This window comes from Hyla sarda, chromosome 1 (genome assembly GCF_029499605.1).
Source record: "Hyla sarda isolate aHylSar1 chromosome 1, aHylSar1.hap1, whole genome shotgun sequence".
NCBI lineage: Eukaryota > Metazoa > Chordata > Amphibia > Anura > Hylidae > Hyla > Hyla sarda.
Window position 1 is genome coordinate 31,418,932 of NC_079189.1, and position 14,839 is coordinate 31,433,770.

The window sequence follows — 14,839 nt, forward strand, 5'->3', positions numbered from 1 at the left end:
GCGCGCGCGCGCCCTAGGGAGCGGGGCCGCGCGCGCCGGGACAGAACTGACGGAGAGCGAGTCAGGTACGGGAGCCGGGGTGCGCATCGCGAGCGGGCGCTACCCGCATCGCGAATCGCATCCCGGCCGGAGGCGGTATCGCAGCGCCCCGGGTCCGTGGAACCGACCGGAGCGCTGCAGTGAGGGGAGTGTAGCGAGCGCTCCGGGGAGGAGCGGGGACCCGGAGCGCTCGGCGTAACAGTACCCCCCCCCTTGGGTCTCCCCCTCTTCTTGGAGCCTGAGAACCTGAGGACCAGACTTTTGTCCAGGATATTGTCCTCAGGTTCCCAGGACCTCTCTTCTGGACCACAACCCTCCCAATCCACTAAAAAGAAGGTTTTCCCTCTGACCTTTTTAGATGCTAAAATTTCTTTGACGGAGAAGATGTCCGAGGAGCCGGAGACAGGAGTGGGGGGAACAGATTTGGGAGAGAAACGGTTAATGATAAGTGGTTTAAGAAGAGAAACATGAAAGGCATTAGGAATACGAAGAGAAGGAGGAAGAAGAAGTTTGTAAGAGACAGGATTAATCTGGCGCAAAATCTTGAAAGGACCAAGATAGCGTGGTCCCAACTTATAGCTAGGGACACGGAAGCGGACATATTTAGCGGAGAGCCATACCTTGTCTCCAGGGGAAAAAATGGGAGGAGCTCTTCTTTTCTTATCCGCGAATCTCTTCATGCGTGAAGAAGCCTGTAAGAGAGAATTTTGGGTCTCTCTCCATATGATGGAAAGATCACGAGAAATTTCATCCACAGCGGGCAGACCAGAGGGCAAGGGGGTAGGGAGGGGGGGAAGAGGGTGACGGCCGTACACCACGAAAAACGGGGATTTGGAGGAAGATTCAGAGATTCTGAAATTATACGAGAATTCGGCCCAAGGTAGAAGATCTGCCCAGTCATCCTGGCGGGAGGAAACAAAATGTCGTAAATAGTCACCCAAGACCTGGTTAATTCTTTCTACTTGTCCATTGGATTGAGGATGGTATGCAGAAGAAAAATTTAATTTAATCTTGAGTTGTTTACAGAGAGCCCTCCAGAATTTAGACACAAATTGGACGCCTCTATCCGAGACGATCTGCGTAGGCAACCCGTGAAGACGAAAAATGTGTACAAAAAATTGTTTAGCCAACTGAGGCGCTGAAGGAAGACCAGGAAGAGGGATGAAATGTGCCATTTTGGAGAATCGATCAACGACCACCCAAATAACAGTGTTGCCATGGGATGGGGGTAAGTCAGTAATAAAATCCATACCAATCAGAGACCAAGGTTGTTCGGGGACAGGCAGAGGAAGAAGAAAACCAGCGGGCTTCTGGCGAGGAGTCTTATCCCGGGCACAGATAGTGCAGGCTCGCACAAAGTCCACCACATCAGTCTCTAGAGTCGGCCACCAATAGAAGCGAGAGATGAGTTGCACAGATTTCTTGATGCCCGCATGACCTGCGAGATGGGAGGAGTGACCCCATTTGAGGATTCCGAGGCGTTGGCGTGGAGAAACAAAGGTCTTTCCTGGAGGAGTTTGCCTGATGGAGGCTGGAGAAGTGGAAATCAGGCAGTCAGGAGGAATGATGTGTTGAGGAGAGAGTTCAATTTCAGAAGCATCTGAGGAACGAGAGAGAGCATCGGCCCTAATGTTCTTATCAGCAGGCCGAAAGTGAATTTCAAAATTAAATCGGGCAAAGAACAGAGACCACCTGGCCTGACGAGGATTCAGCCGTTGGGCAGACTGGAGGTAGGAGAGGTTCTTGTGATCGGTGTAAATAATAACTGGAAATCTTGATCCCTCCAGCAGATGCCTCCATTCCTCAAGTGCTAATTTAATGGCTAGAAGCTCTCGATCCCCGATGGAGTAGTTCCTCTCCGCCGGAGAGAAGGTCCTAGAAAAAAAACCACAAGTAACAGCATGCCCGGAAGAGTTTTTTTGTAGAAGGACAGCTCCAGCTCCCACTGAGGAGGCATCAACCTCCAATAGGAAGGGTTTAGATGGGTCAGGTCTGGAGAGCACGGGAGCTGAAGAAAAGGCAGACTTGAGTCGTTTAAAGGCGTCTTCCGCTTGAGGAGGCCAAGACTTGGGATCGGCATTTTTTTTGGTTAAAGCCACAATAGGAGCCACAATGGTAGAAAAATGTGGAATAAATTGCCTGTAATAATTGGCGAACCCCAAAAAACGTTGGATGGCACGGAGTCCGGAGGGGCGTGGCCAATCTAAGACGGCAGAGAGTTTATCTGGGTCCATTTGTAGTCCCTGGCCAGAGACCAAGTATCCTAGAAAAGGAAGAGATTGGCATTCAAACAGACATTTCTCTATTTTGGCATAGAGTTGATTGTCACGAAGTCTCTGAAGAACCATACGGACATGCTGGCGGTGTTCTTCTAGATTGGCAGAAAAAATCAGGATATCGTCCAGATATACAACAACACAGGAGTATAGGAGATCACGAAAAATTTCATTAACAAAGTCTTGGAAGACGGCAGGGGCGTTGCACAGGCCAAAGGGCATGACCAGATACTCAAAGTGTCCATCTCTGGTGTTAAATGCCGTTTTCCATTCATCCCCCTCTCTGATGCGGATGAGATTATAAGCACCTCTTAAGTCCAGTTTGGTAAAAATATGGGCACCTTGGAGACGATCAAAGAGTTCAGAGATGAGGGGTAGGGGGTAGCGGTTCTTAACCGTGATTTTATTAAGACCGCGGTAGTCAATGCAAGGACGTAGAGAGCCATCTTTTTTGGACACAAAGAAAAATCCGGCTCCGGCAGGAGAGGAGGATTTACGGATAAAGCCCTTTTTTTAATTTTCCTGGACGTATTCAGACATGGCAAGAGTCTCTGGGACGGACAGAGGATAGATTCTGCCCCGGGGTGGAGTAGTGCCCGGGAGGAGGTCAATAGGACAATCATAAGGCCTGTGAGGAGGTAGAGTCTCAGCTTGTTTTTTGCAAAAAACGTCCGCAAAGTCCATATAGGCCTTAGGGAGACCGGTTACAGGAGGAACCACAGAGACACGGCAAGGGTTACTGGGAACCGGTTTTAGGCAGTCCTTGGAACAAGAGGGCCCCCAACTCTTGATCTCCCCAGTGGACCAATCCAGGGTTGGGGAATGGAGTTGAAGCCAGGGAAGTCCAAGGAGAATTTCAGAAGTGCAATTGGGGAGGACCAAAAGTTCAATCCTCTCGTGATGAGATCCGATGCACATTAGAAGGGGCTCCGTGCGGAAACGTATAGTACAGTCCAATCTTTCATTGTTTACACAATTGATGTAGAGGGGTCTGGCGAGACTGGTCACCGGGATGTTGAACCTGTTGACGAGAGAGGCCAAAATAAAATTTCCTGCAGATCCAGAGTCCAAGAAGGCCACAGCAGAGAAGGAGAAGGCAGAGGCAGACATCCGCACAGGCACAGTAAGACGTGGAGAAGCAGAGTAGACATCAAGGACTGTCTCACCTTTGTGCGGAGTCAGCGTACGTCTTTCCAGGCGGGGAGGACGGATAGGACAATCCTTCAGGAAGTGTTCGGTACTAGCACAGTACAGGCAGAGATTCTCCATGCGGCGTCGTGTCCTCTCTTGAGGTGTCAGGCGAGACCGGTCGACCTGCATAGCCTCCACGGCGGGAGGCACAGGAACAGGTTGCAGGGGACCAGAGGAGAGAGGAGCCGGGGAGAAGAAACGCCTCGTGCGAACAGAGTCCATATCCTGGCGGAGCTCCTGACGCCTTTCGGAAAAACGCATGTCAATGCGAGTGGCTAGGTGAATGAGTTCATGTAGATTAGCAGGGATTTCTCGTGCGGCCAGAACATCTTTAATGTTGCTGGATAGGCCTTTTTTAAAGGTCGCGCAGAGTGCCTCATTATTCCAGGATAATTCTGAAGCAAGAGTACGGAATTGTACGGCATACTCGCCAACGGAAGAATTACCCTGGACCAGGTTCAACAGGGCAGTCTCAGCAGAAGAGGCTCGGGCAGGTTCCTCAAAGACACTTCGAATTTCCGAGAAGAAGGAGAGTACAGAGGCAGTGACGGGGTCATTGCGGTCCCAGAGCGGTGTGGCCCAAGCCAGGGCTTTTCCAGACAGCAGGCTGACTACGAAAGCCACCTTAGACCTTTCAGTGGGGAACTGGTCCGACATCATCTCCAAGTGTAATGAACATTGGGAAAGAAAGCCACGGCAAAACTTAGAGTCCCCATCAAATTTATCCGGCAAGGATAGTCGTAGTCCAGAAGCGGCCACTCGCTGCGGAGGAGGTACAGGAGCTGGCGGAGGAGATGATTGCTGGAGCTGTGGTAGTAACTGTTGTAGCATAACAGTCAGTTGAGACAGCTGTTGGCCTTGTTGCGCTATCTGTTGTGACTGCTGGGCGACCACCGTGGTGAGGTCAGCGACAACTGGCAGAGGAACTTCAGCGGGATCCATGGCCGGATCTACTGTCACGATGCCGGCTGGCAGGTAGTGGATCCTCTGTGCCAGAGAGGGATTGGCGTGGACCGTGCTAGAGGATCGGTTCTAAGTCACTACTGGTTTTCACCAGAGCCCGCCGCAAAGCGGGATGGTCTTGCTGCGGCGGTAGTGACCAGGTCGTATCCCCTAGCAACGGCTCAACCTCTCTGGCTGCTGAAGATAGGCGCGGTACAAGGGAGTAGACAGAAGCAAGGTCGGACGTAGCAGAAGGTCGGGGCAGGCAGCAAGGATCGTAGTCAGGGGCAACGGCAGGAGGTCTGGAACACAGGCTAGGAACACACAAGGAAACGCTTTCACTGGCACGATGGCAACAAGATCCGGCGAGGGAGTGAAGGGGAAGTGAGGTGATATAGGGAAGTGCACAGGTGTAAACACTAATTGGAACCACTGCGCCAATCAGCGGCGCAGTGGCCCTTTAAATCGCAAAGACCCGGCGCGCGCGCGCCCTAGGGAGCGGGGCCGCGCGCGCCGGGACAGAACTGACGGAGAGCGAGTCAGGTACGGGAGCCGGGGTGCGCATCGCGAGCGGGCGCTACCCGCATCGCGAATCGCATCCCGGCCGGAGGCGGTATCGCAGCGCCCCGGGTCCGTGGAACCGACCGGAGCGCTGCAGTGAGGGGAGTGTAGCGAGCGCTCCGGGGAGGAGCGGGGACCCGGAGCGCTCGGCGTAACAATAGGGCACGTACAACATGTAAGCATGTGACTTCCATCGACCTAACTTCTTAATAACGTGAACTGGAACGCCATGACTGGAAGCAGCTGCACCTATGCGAAGGGAATGCCCCGAGATGACAGAAGTATCATGACCTAGAGACTTGAGTATAACACGTATGTAACTGATAAACTTAGCGATAGTCATAGGGGAGCCGTCGAATGACAACAACGGTGCTTTCCTGTCAGCGTTTAAATGACAGGCCATTAACTCATGCAAAACGGCTATTGGACACCACTTGTGTGAAGTGGCAACGTAAGATATCAACACTGGATGGCCCGGGAGAGACATTTTCGTGGTTCTAAGCTCCAAAACATAATGGTCCTTGACCCAACTAATCTGGTCTAACATTAAATATGACGAATGCTCAGAACCGCTCGTGAACTCTCCTGGTCTCAGAAAACCGTAAAATCCCCAGAATAGTGCAGCCTTTAACATTAAACTATTACTGTACCCAAATAGTGATTTGTCCAAAGCCTCAGCCAGCTCTCTGAACATCTGACCTGTCAGAGGTTGTCTAGATGGAGCTTTCTGAACCTGGTATTTGGATACCCCTTTTAACGCTGCTCTGATGTAAGCAGTGATGCCCTGTCAGGATGTGATAATTTGATGAAGTGTTGTATCCCAGATAGATATATTTTAATTGTATTATAGGCCAGATGGAGGGTGGAGTGGCAAAACGCAATGAAACTTAATAGGAAAGGGACACTCAGGTGATCTGCTTGAGAATGGGTGTGACGAAACTTGCTGAAAATATTCCATGCGGTGTGGTAAACTTTGCGAGTATTGGGGCGATAATGAGGAATCGATGAGCTGTTTGGCGGTTGACAAATAATGTCCTAATCCATGACTAGATCCCGGAAGTATGGGATTGGTTGACCTGCGGGATCTGCCTCTGGTACCATCTGGAAGAAGAGTGAGAAATTGAGTCTAGATAAATCATCTGCAGCCGTGTTATTGGTGCCCTCAATATGAGAGCTGCTGAAATGGAAATTGAAGGTAAGTGAAAGCCATACTAGTTTCCTGAGTAATGAATTAATAATGCTGGATGCCGACCTGCCCTTCAATAGAATATTAACTGTGGCCTCGTTGTCAGAAATAAATAACACAGTCTGCATGGCCCAAAGATTCCCCCACACACTAGCAGCAGCAACAATGGGAAATGCCATTCCACTGACCCAAGAACCTGTCCCACATAGCTAGATCAGCAAGAGCATGGTGATTGAGTTTAACGACATCGTTCTGACCCGTGACAGAAGACATTGCTTCTAGCAGTCCTGAAATGAAAGTTCTGCCTTGAGGTATGACTCTCATAGAAAAATTAAGCATTCCTAACACAGATTGCAACTCCACTTTGGTGACTCTAAGTGATAGTACTAGGTTGTGACATGCTGATCTAATTCTTGATAGTTTATCCATAGGGAGCCTGGCTACCATGTATTCTGTGTCTAATGTGATGCCTAAGAAGGTAAGTGACTTGCAAGGGCCCTCAAACCTTTTGGATGATACCGGAACTTCTAGTTGTTGAAAGACGGCAAGGGCTGTGCGCAAGTCTCTAGGATTGGTGTTGGCAGGTTCAATCAACAGAAAATCGTCTAGATAGTGCGTGACAGGTACACAATCAAATCTGTTTTCTAGCAGCTAGTGCAGTGCAAGCGCAAACTTGTCGAAAAGCCATGGGCTGCTTCTGGAACCGAAAGTCAGTTTAACGGCAAAATAATATTTTTTTCGCCATTTTATCCCATGCCATCTCCACAAGTCTGGCCTGATAGGCAGTAGCTTGAAGGCGTCGGAAATATCAAGTTTAGACAACCAAGCCCCAGTGCCCATGCTCAGGATCACTGCTATCGCCTGATCTTTGGATGCATATTTTAAGGTGAATTCTTCTGCGTAATTGTACTGTGCTAGGGCAGCTGCTGCCTTCGCTGAAAAGGACTTGTGGTAGTCATAGAAAGTTGACCCTCCGTATTTGTGTGCAAATTCCGTGACCGTGTAGAGGTACATGTCTAGTTCCTCGCACCTTTCTGGTTAAACTGAACAAATGAGATCCCTATAGATCGCAAAAGCCATGCTGAATTCTGCCAGTGACAGTTTACGTTTAAGTCTTGCATCCTTCGCTTTGAGGATGACAGAGACTTCGCCACAAGCAATAGTTTTATTCTCTGTGACATCATGGGCGGCAATGATGAGGGAGGCTAGGTTGATGTCCTTGCCATCCAGGATGTCCTTCTTCAGATTAGCAGGCAAAAAATGAGCCGGAGCAATGTTAGGTACCAACATGTTATGAGTAACCGCTGAACCCGCACTTTGTGGAACTATGCTCTGCTGTGGAGCAGGAGCCTGTGAGATGACCGGAGTTGAAGAGTCTGTGTTCCTATTCTCCAGTGCATCAATCCTGCTAACCAAGGAGTTTACTAGAGAATGAAGCTGTAAGATGGAGGTGTTAAGTGTCTGCATGGACACCCCACCACTACTGGTGCCTGCCCCATAACTCGGACCAACCTGGGCAGCTACCAATAACCTGTATAATTCTTCCTTTCGTGCCGTGGCGGGGTGCGGAATCCCGCGCCGAACAAGTTCGGCTATGATTTTAGGTATCGTTAAGGCACGGAAGGATGGGATACTCTCGTGTTCAGATGACCCGGACGAATTTCCTAGGACGGATCCCGTCTCCTCGATGTCAGATGCGTGAGACATATCTAGCAATAAACAAAGAAACACAGTGCCCTAAGAAACAACTTAACCCATCATGTGTGTACCAGTAACCCAAGATGCCGAGTAAAATTGCCATGAGGGTCTGAGGATGAGCAGACCAGGCAGTGAAGAGAAGATAACCATAACTGTAAATGATCAACCACGTGACGAATTATGCGTGAACTACGAGTCCCATGCCATAAACGTGATGGGCAGGGATGTGTTGAACCCAAAGACGTGATGGGTCAAGCTAACTGAAAACTATCTGAGGCTGGGATCGTCTAAAGCTGCACCTGCAAATGGGACAAGGTCAAAACCTCGTACTGTATGCCATAAGGCTCAAAGTCCAACTACCAACCTGAACAAGCTGTCTGGATAGTCCGGATGACTAATATGTCCGAGATGAAGAGGAGGTAGCTGTAATTCCTGAATAGCGTGACCCTAGAACAATCAAATATATAAACACGTAGCGTATAACCATTTAACAGGAACCTATATACCCAAGATCAATCTACCTGAATGAAAAAAGGGGTAAGATCAGTCAATCTTACAGTAGCCTGTCAATGTAATGCCATGAACCCAGTATACCTCGTGGATCTACTGATAGAAAAATGATCACAAAGATTTAAAATGTCTGAAAGCCATGGAAACCCCAAAGGCATGTTGGGTCATGGCACCTATCAGCTATACACACCTGGAAGAGACAAATACTCAAGGCTAGAGTACGTGATTGCAAGCAGAAAGAGCAACCAAGAGCCACGGTAACCGAAAGCCATGATCCGGCTATGCGCTTTATTTTTTTATTTTTTTTACACATATATACATATACACACATACATACATACATACACATATATATACACACACATATATATATACACATATATATATATATACACACATATACATACACATACATACATATACATTATTTTTTTTCCCCAAGCGTGTGCATGAAGTTAACATTAGCTAAATGCCTGTAACTGGCCAGAAGTGTATTAACTATGTAAAGACGTTCATAAGGAAAATCATGACAGTACGCCGATAGTGTTTCTGGTCATGCCTTCTAATTGAACATTATTGCACGAAAGCCAATCTGACCACGAAGGCATGACCAGTCTGCCGGGCCCAAGCAATGGCATGAAGCTGAGCATGCGAACCATCTGACCAATCAAAACCCATGTTGCCAGGTGAGACCTAGTAGCGTGAAAGCTGACCAACACAGCGGGGGTCACCGCCTCACTCTGGCATGCCGGCCGACTCCCTGCCACGATAGGGCACTATAGCCTCATCTCGTTCCTGCACCAGAATCCCCTGGACCCGGACGGGCGGCGACGACAGAGAGAGGCACGCTGCCTGCCGGGGTAAGCGTGACCCCAGCTCCCGCACTGACCTGTCAGCGCCGCCCGCCCGGCACCAGGAAGCCTGCCGCCCCTGGACACGCAGTATAACTAGGGACCACAGCGTTGGGCTTACCGCTCGTACCTGAGACACGGGCGGCGCCGCTGTCAACGCTGCAGTAATGCAAGTAAGCAAGGCAGGCCACAGTACCCGGCCTGCAAGACTACTTACCCGCCCTCGGGGTGCCGCGGCGCCAAGCCAAGGATACGGAGGACTGGGTACGAGGCTGCATACTCACCGCCCACGACGCCGCTGGCAACTTCCGGGTCAGCTGACAGCTGACGCGATGAACGAAAAACCGGCGACGTGTGTGCTGTAGCGCCCGGCGGGATTTTGAAGCCCAGATGCCCCTCCTACAAACTCAGGCTAAGTATCTTAGCCTTATACGTATGAAACGCTGCAAGCCAAGACCTGCTGCAGATACTAAAATCCTCCTCTCCACCTCGTCAGACACCCAAGTCCCTCTACTTCACCGTCACTCAGCAGAGGGCTATACTGTCTACATAAAGACTTTTCAAAAGAAAATGGAAAACAAGAAAAACCAAATTGTCTAAGCGACTGGTTTTAAGAGGGGATTGAAGGATGCAAGGATCCTGATAAATTTGTATTTATATACAGATCTTTTTATTCCTTGTATGACATATCATAAGTTCTCCTTTCTAGTAACCGCAAAGCATAAGTTACACCAATCCATATAACGGTACAGACCTTAAGTCACGTACATCCTGTTATTCTGCTTCGCTTGACTGCTGACGTGTAACTATTGTACAATTTTGTCATTTCCTCATGAGATATAACTAAGAATTGGTAAAAGTAAAGCAGAGTGTTCTTAGACGGTATCCTGTGTGCATGTATTCTTTCCACACCCGACATGACGCTCTCCTGGTGCCAGTACAAGCCTTAAGCCAAATTGGACCTGGTACCAGGGGTACTGAGTAGACAGAGAACCTTTCAGTAACAATCAAATGAAATATCACATGGTATAACTCTTAAAGAGATAACACATATTATACATTGGAACATATTTACAATGGGGAAACAAGGGCTGGGGACACAGAAGGAGACTGTCTGACAGGACAGCAGGGGTACGGGGTAACATATCCCTTACTGGGCCACCTCATCGGTTTTTATATATACCGGCAAGTTGTCTAAAATATCGGCTGTGCCTGTAAAATACTGGCCAGGTGGCAACACTAAGTGTGTGACATGGTTGTAATAATTATTGGGGAGATTTAACAAAACCTGTAAAGAGGAATAGTTGACCAGTTGCCCATAGCAACCAATCAGATTGCTTCTTTCATTCTTAGCAAGACCTCTGAAAAATAAAAGAAGCGATCTGATTGGTTGCTATGGGCAACTGGACAACTTTTCCTCTTCACAGGTTTTGATGAATCCAGAGCTGTATCTAGCTCCTTTTGTGCCCGAGGCAAGAACAGAAGATTGCACCACCACCTCCATTTGGGCTCAGGCAACCCCTCAGAAATGTTTTTGCGGGCCACCCCTACTGAATTATTTATTGTTATGTTTCTCACAAATGACATATTCACTAATCATTTTTTATAGGCCACTTTAAAAATGAAGAAAGGAATCTGTTGCTATGGGCAACTCAGCAATCTTTCCTCTGGACGGGTTTTGATAAATCTCCCCCACTGTTTAGAACAACAGGTGCTGCATGGAGATCGCTGGGGTCCCAGCAGCAGGACCTCCACGATCAGACATTTTATCCCCTGTCCTTTAGATAGGGGATAAGATGTCTAGAGACAAAGTATCAATTTAAGGGCCAGTGCACGTAGCCAAAAGTTGATCCTTTGCAACCGTATGACCCCTAGCAAGTTCACTGCATGAGACCCGTTCATCAAAAAAAAGGCTTGTGCACGGACCTTGCTGGGTGTCCTATGGTTGCCTTGGCAACTGCACCACCCAACACCAGTTGCCTCTCTCGGCTCTGCATTGTGCAGATCGAGCAGCTTTAGACACTTAAAAAAAAGAAAAAAAAAATCATGTCATTTACATTTTACTAACACTGTTTTTCACACACAGAAATAAAATAAATGAGTCGAACAAGTTAAAGAACAGTTTAAAAAAAGGGAAACTTTATTTATTATTTATTAAAGTGTTTGTGTAGGGATTTATGTAACCTCCCATCACTCACAAAGAGCGTACAGTAACTAACTCAGGACAGGAAAAACCTCCAGAGGGGAGGAAACCTGTAGGGAATCCATGGCTACTGTATTGCCCTTCCTCTGGGCATACTAAAGGAGGTTACCTCTAGAATTTGGGCCAATGTGTCTGTGTATGTTCGTGATTCGAGGGGCTGTGCCTTCATCCAACTTCTTGCTGTAGGTCCGGAAATCTAGGCCATCATCCAACGTCTTGCTGTAGGTCCGGAAATCTAGGCCATCATCCAACTTCTTGCTTTAAGTCCGGAAATGCTACTCCACATGCTGGAAATAATGCATCTAAGATAGGAAAACAAAAGAGAGATTATTTACATGTTTATTATAGAAATGCACATGGAACTGCACTAAATCCTTTTGGACACAACAATGTGATACTTACCAGTCACAGTCATGTTTTTGACTTCACATTCCCGCGTCCCTACAGTGTCCAGCACCGGCCCCTCACTGATGGAGAATGAGCAGGAGCAGTGTTATATCTGCTCAGTGCTGCTCTCTGGTGGACAATGGTTATGACATCACATGTGTGACACGCTGTTACCTCCTGGGAGTTCTATTTGAGCAGTGCTGCTCTCTGATTGGCTGAAAATCTAAAAAGCTTTCTAATATACTCTGTATGACTGTTATCTAAGGGATTTGGGGGATTTTTTTTATTAAAATGGCGCTACTCCCTATCATTGTGAAATATTTGTTTCTCCTAACCAGACACTCAGTATTTGTAATATCAATTGGTGGCCCCAACAGCCTGGGCCCATAGGTTTCTTACATAGATCAGCGCGGCTCCGGCAGGCTCAATGAGCAATGAGCAGCGCTAGCCGCCGGGATGTCTGATGAGTGACGTCCCTGACGTTGCGGTCTGGAGCAAAGGATGTCACTCGTCAGACGTCCCGGCAGCCATTGATTTAAAGTGGTCGTGGCTCCTGCTGCCAGTTCAAGATCAGACACCATGGCCCTAGATTGACATACTGCATCAGTGATCCCCTGTGGCTGTCCACCTGTTACAAAACTACAACACCCAGCAGGCCCTGAGCTGTCCTAAAACTCCCAGGGCATGCTCTGAATAACGCCACACATTAATTGTGTTTAATCCCAGCCTAAGCCTAGGAACAGACATCATTTTTGTTTGAGTTTTTTTGGGGCAAAAAAAAAAACACCACAAAAACTGCCCCCCCCCCCCCCCTCCTCATTTCTATTCTTCCAAGATGCCATCTTTGTGGAGTTTTTACCAAAAACACTGGGGGAGATTTATCAAAACCTGTGCAGAGGAAAAGTGGCGTTGCGACCCGGGTGCGGTGGGTGCGGCCCGCACCGGGTGACACCAACCTAATGGGGTGACAGCAAGACGCTCCGCAGCACCCCCCCCCAGCTACACCGACGCCCCCCGTCTGTACCCGACCGGCAGCACCCCCCCCCCCGGCATTCACCTGCGCTGTGCGCCCGTCAGCACCCCCCCCCCCCCGCCCTTCATCGCCGCTGTGCGCCCGTCCGTCAGCTGCCCGCCCCCGGCCTCAATTGCCGCTGTGCGCCCGTCCGTCAGCACCACCGCATGGGACGTCAGTGATGTCACTCGTAGGGCGCCAGGAGAGAAGGAGCGCTGCGCTGGATGGGTGAGTGTGTGTGTCTGTCACTCTGTCTGTCGCTATCTCTGTCTGTGTGTGACTGTGTGTGTGTGTGTGTATGTATGTGACTGTGTGTGACTCTGTGTGTGTGTGTGTATGTGACTGTGTTTGTGTGTTGCAGGGGGACCCAGGAGCGCTACACCCCTGCCCACAATCATTTCTTGTATTGGAATTATGTACGAGGCTTTCTGGTGTGCCAAGTATGCCTTATTTTCTGTGTGTGTGTGTGTGACTGTGTGTGTGTGTGACTCTGTGTGTGTGTGTGACTGTGTGACTCTGTGTGTGACTCTGTGTGCGTGACTGTGACTCTGTGTGTGACTGTGTGTGTGTGACTGTGACTCTGAGTGTGTGTCTGTCTGTGAGTGTGTGTCTCTCTGACTGTGTGTGTGTTTGTGTGTGTGTCTCTCTATGTGTTGTATGTGTTTTTTTTGTGGGTGGGGGGTTAAACAGCGATCTAATGTGGGGAGACTTTGACCCATTGTGGGGAACCTGCAAGGGAACCTGTGGCTTAATGTGGGGTAACTACTACCAAATGTGCTGAGTCTATGCTACCTAATGTTGGGATTCTATGCTACCTAATGTGGGGAGTCTATGCTACCTAATGTGGGGAAACTGCTACCTAATGTGGGGAATCTGTGCTACCAAATGTGGGAAGTCTATGCTACCTAATGTGGGGAATCTGTGCTACCGAATGTGGGGAATCTATGCTACCTAATGTGGGGAAACTGCTACCTAATGTGGGGAATCTGTGCTACCTAATGTGGGGAAATTGCTACCTAATGTGGGGGAACATGTACCAAATGTGGGAAATCTATGCTGCCTAATGTGGGGACAATATGCTACCTAATGTGGGGGAACTGCTGCCTACCTAAAGTGGGGGAACTGCTGCCTACCTAATGCTCCCCCCCTGGCAGTAGCACCCTCATCATCCACCAGCAACACCCCTCCCCCCCCAGCAGTAGCACCTCCATCAGCAGATCCTGATGGTGGATGATGGCGGTGCTCCTGCCAGGAGGATGATCCTGTGGATGGATGATGGGGGTGATACTGCCAGGGGGGATGGCCAGTTGCACCCTCATCATCCTCCAGCAACACCCCCCAGTAGTAGCACCCCCATCATCCACTAGCAACACCACCAAAACCCCCCTTCCCTGGTAATAGCATCAGCTAACGGATGTTGAGGGTTGTTACTGCGGTTGTGGTATTATATTCAGAGGGTGCACTGTATGGCAACGTTATATTCAGAGGGCGCAGTTTGTGGTAGTATTATATTCAGAGGGCGCAGTGGGTGGTAGTATTTTATTCAGAGGTACAGTGTGTGGCGGTATTATATTCAGGGGTACAGTATGTGGTAGATTTATATTCAGAGGGTACAGTATGTGATGGTATTATATTCAGAATGTACAGTGTGTGGTAGTATTATATTCAGAGGGTACAGTGTGTGGCGGTATTATATTCAGAGGGTACAGTATGTGGCAGATTTATATTCAGAGGGTACAGTATGTGGCAGATTTATATTCAGAGGGTGCAGTGTGTGGCGGTATATTCAGAGGGTACAGTATGTGGCAGATTTATATTCAGAGTGTAAAGTATGTGTTGGTATTATATTCAGAATGTACAGTGTGTGGTATTATTATATTCAGTGGGTACGGTGTATGGAAGGTTTATAATCAAAGAGTCTAGTGTATAGTAGTATTATATTTAGAGGATACAGTGTCTGGCAGGTTTATAATAATACTTGTT

The 14,839-nt window shown here is 48.7% G+C and overlaps 1 long non-coding RNA gene across 1 annotated transcript; it reads right to left on the reverse strand.

Annotated features, from left to right (window-relative positions):
• Positions 1 to 11,371: 11,371 nt before the first annotated feature.
• On the reverse strand, positions 11,372 to 12,599 carry LOC130332232 (uncharacterized). Its single transcript, XR_008874999.1, has 2 exons — positions 11,860 to 12,599; positions 11,372 to 11,759 (listed from the first exon to the last, which is right to left on the reverse strand). It is a non-coding gene; the product is annotated as an uncharacterized LOC130332232 (long non-coding RNA).
• Between the last annotated feature and the right edge of the window lie 2,240 nt (positions 12,600 to 14,839).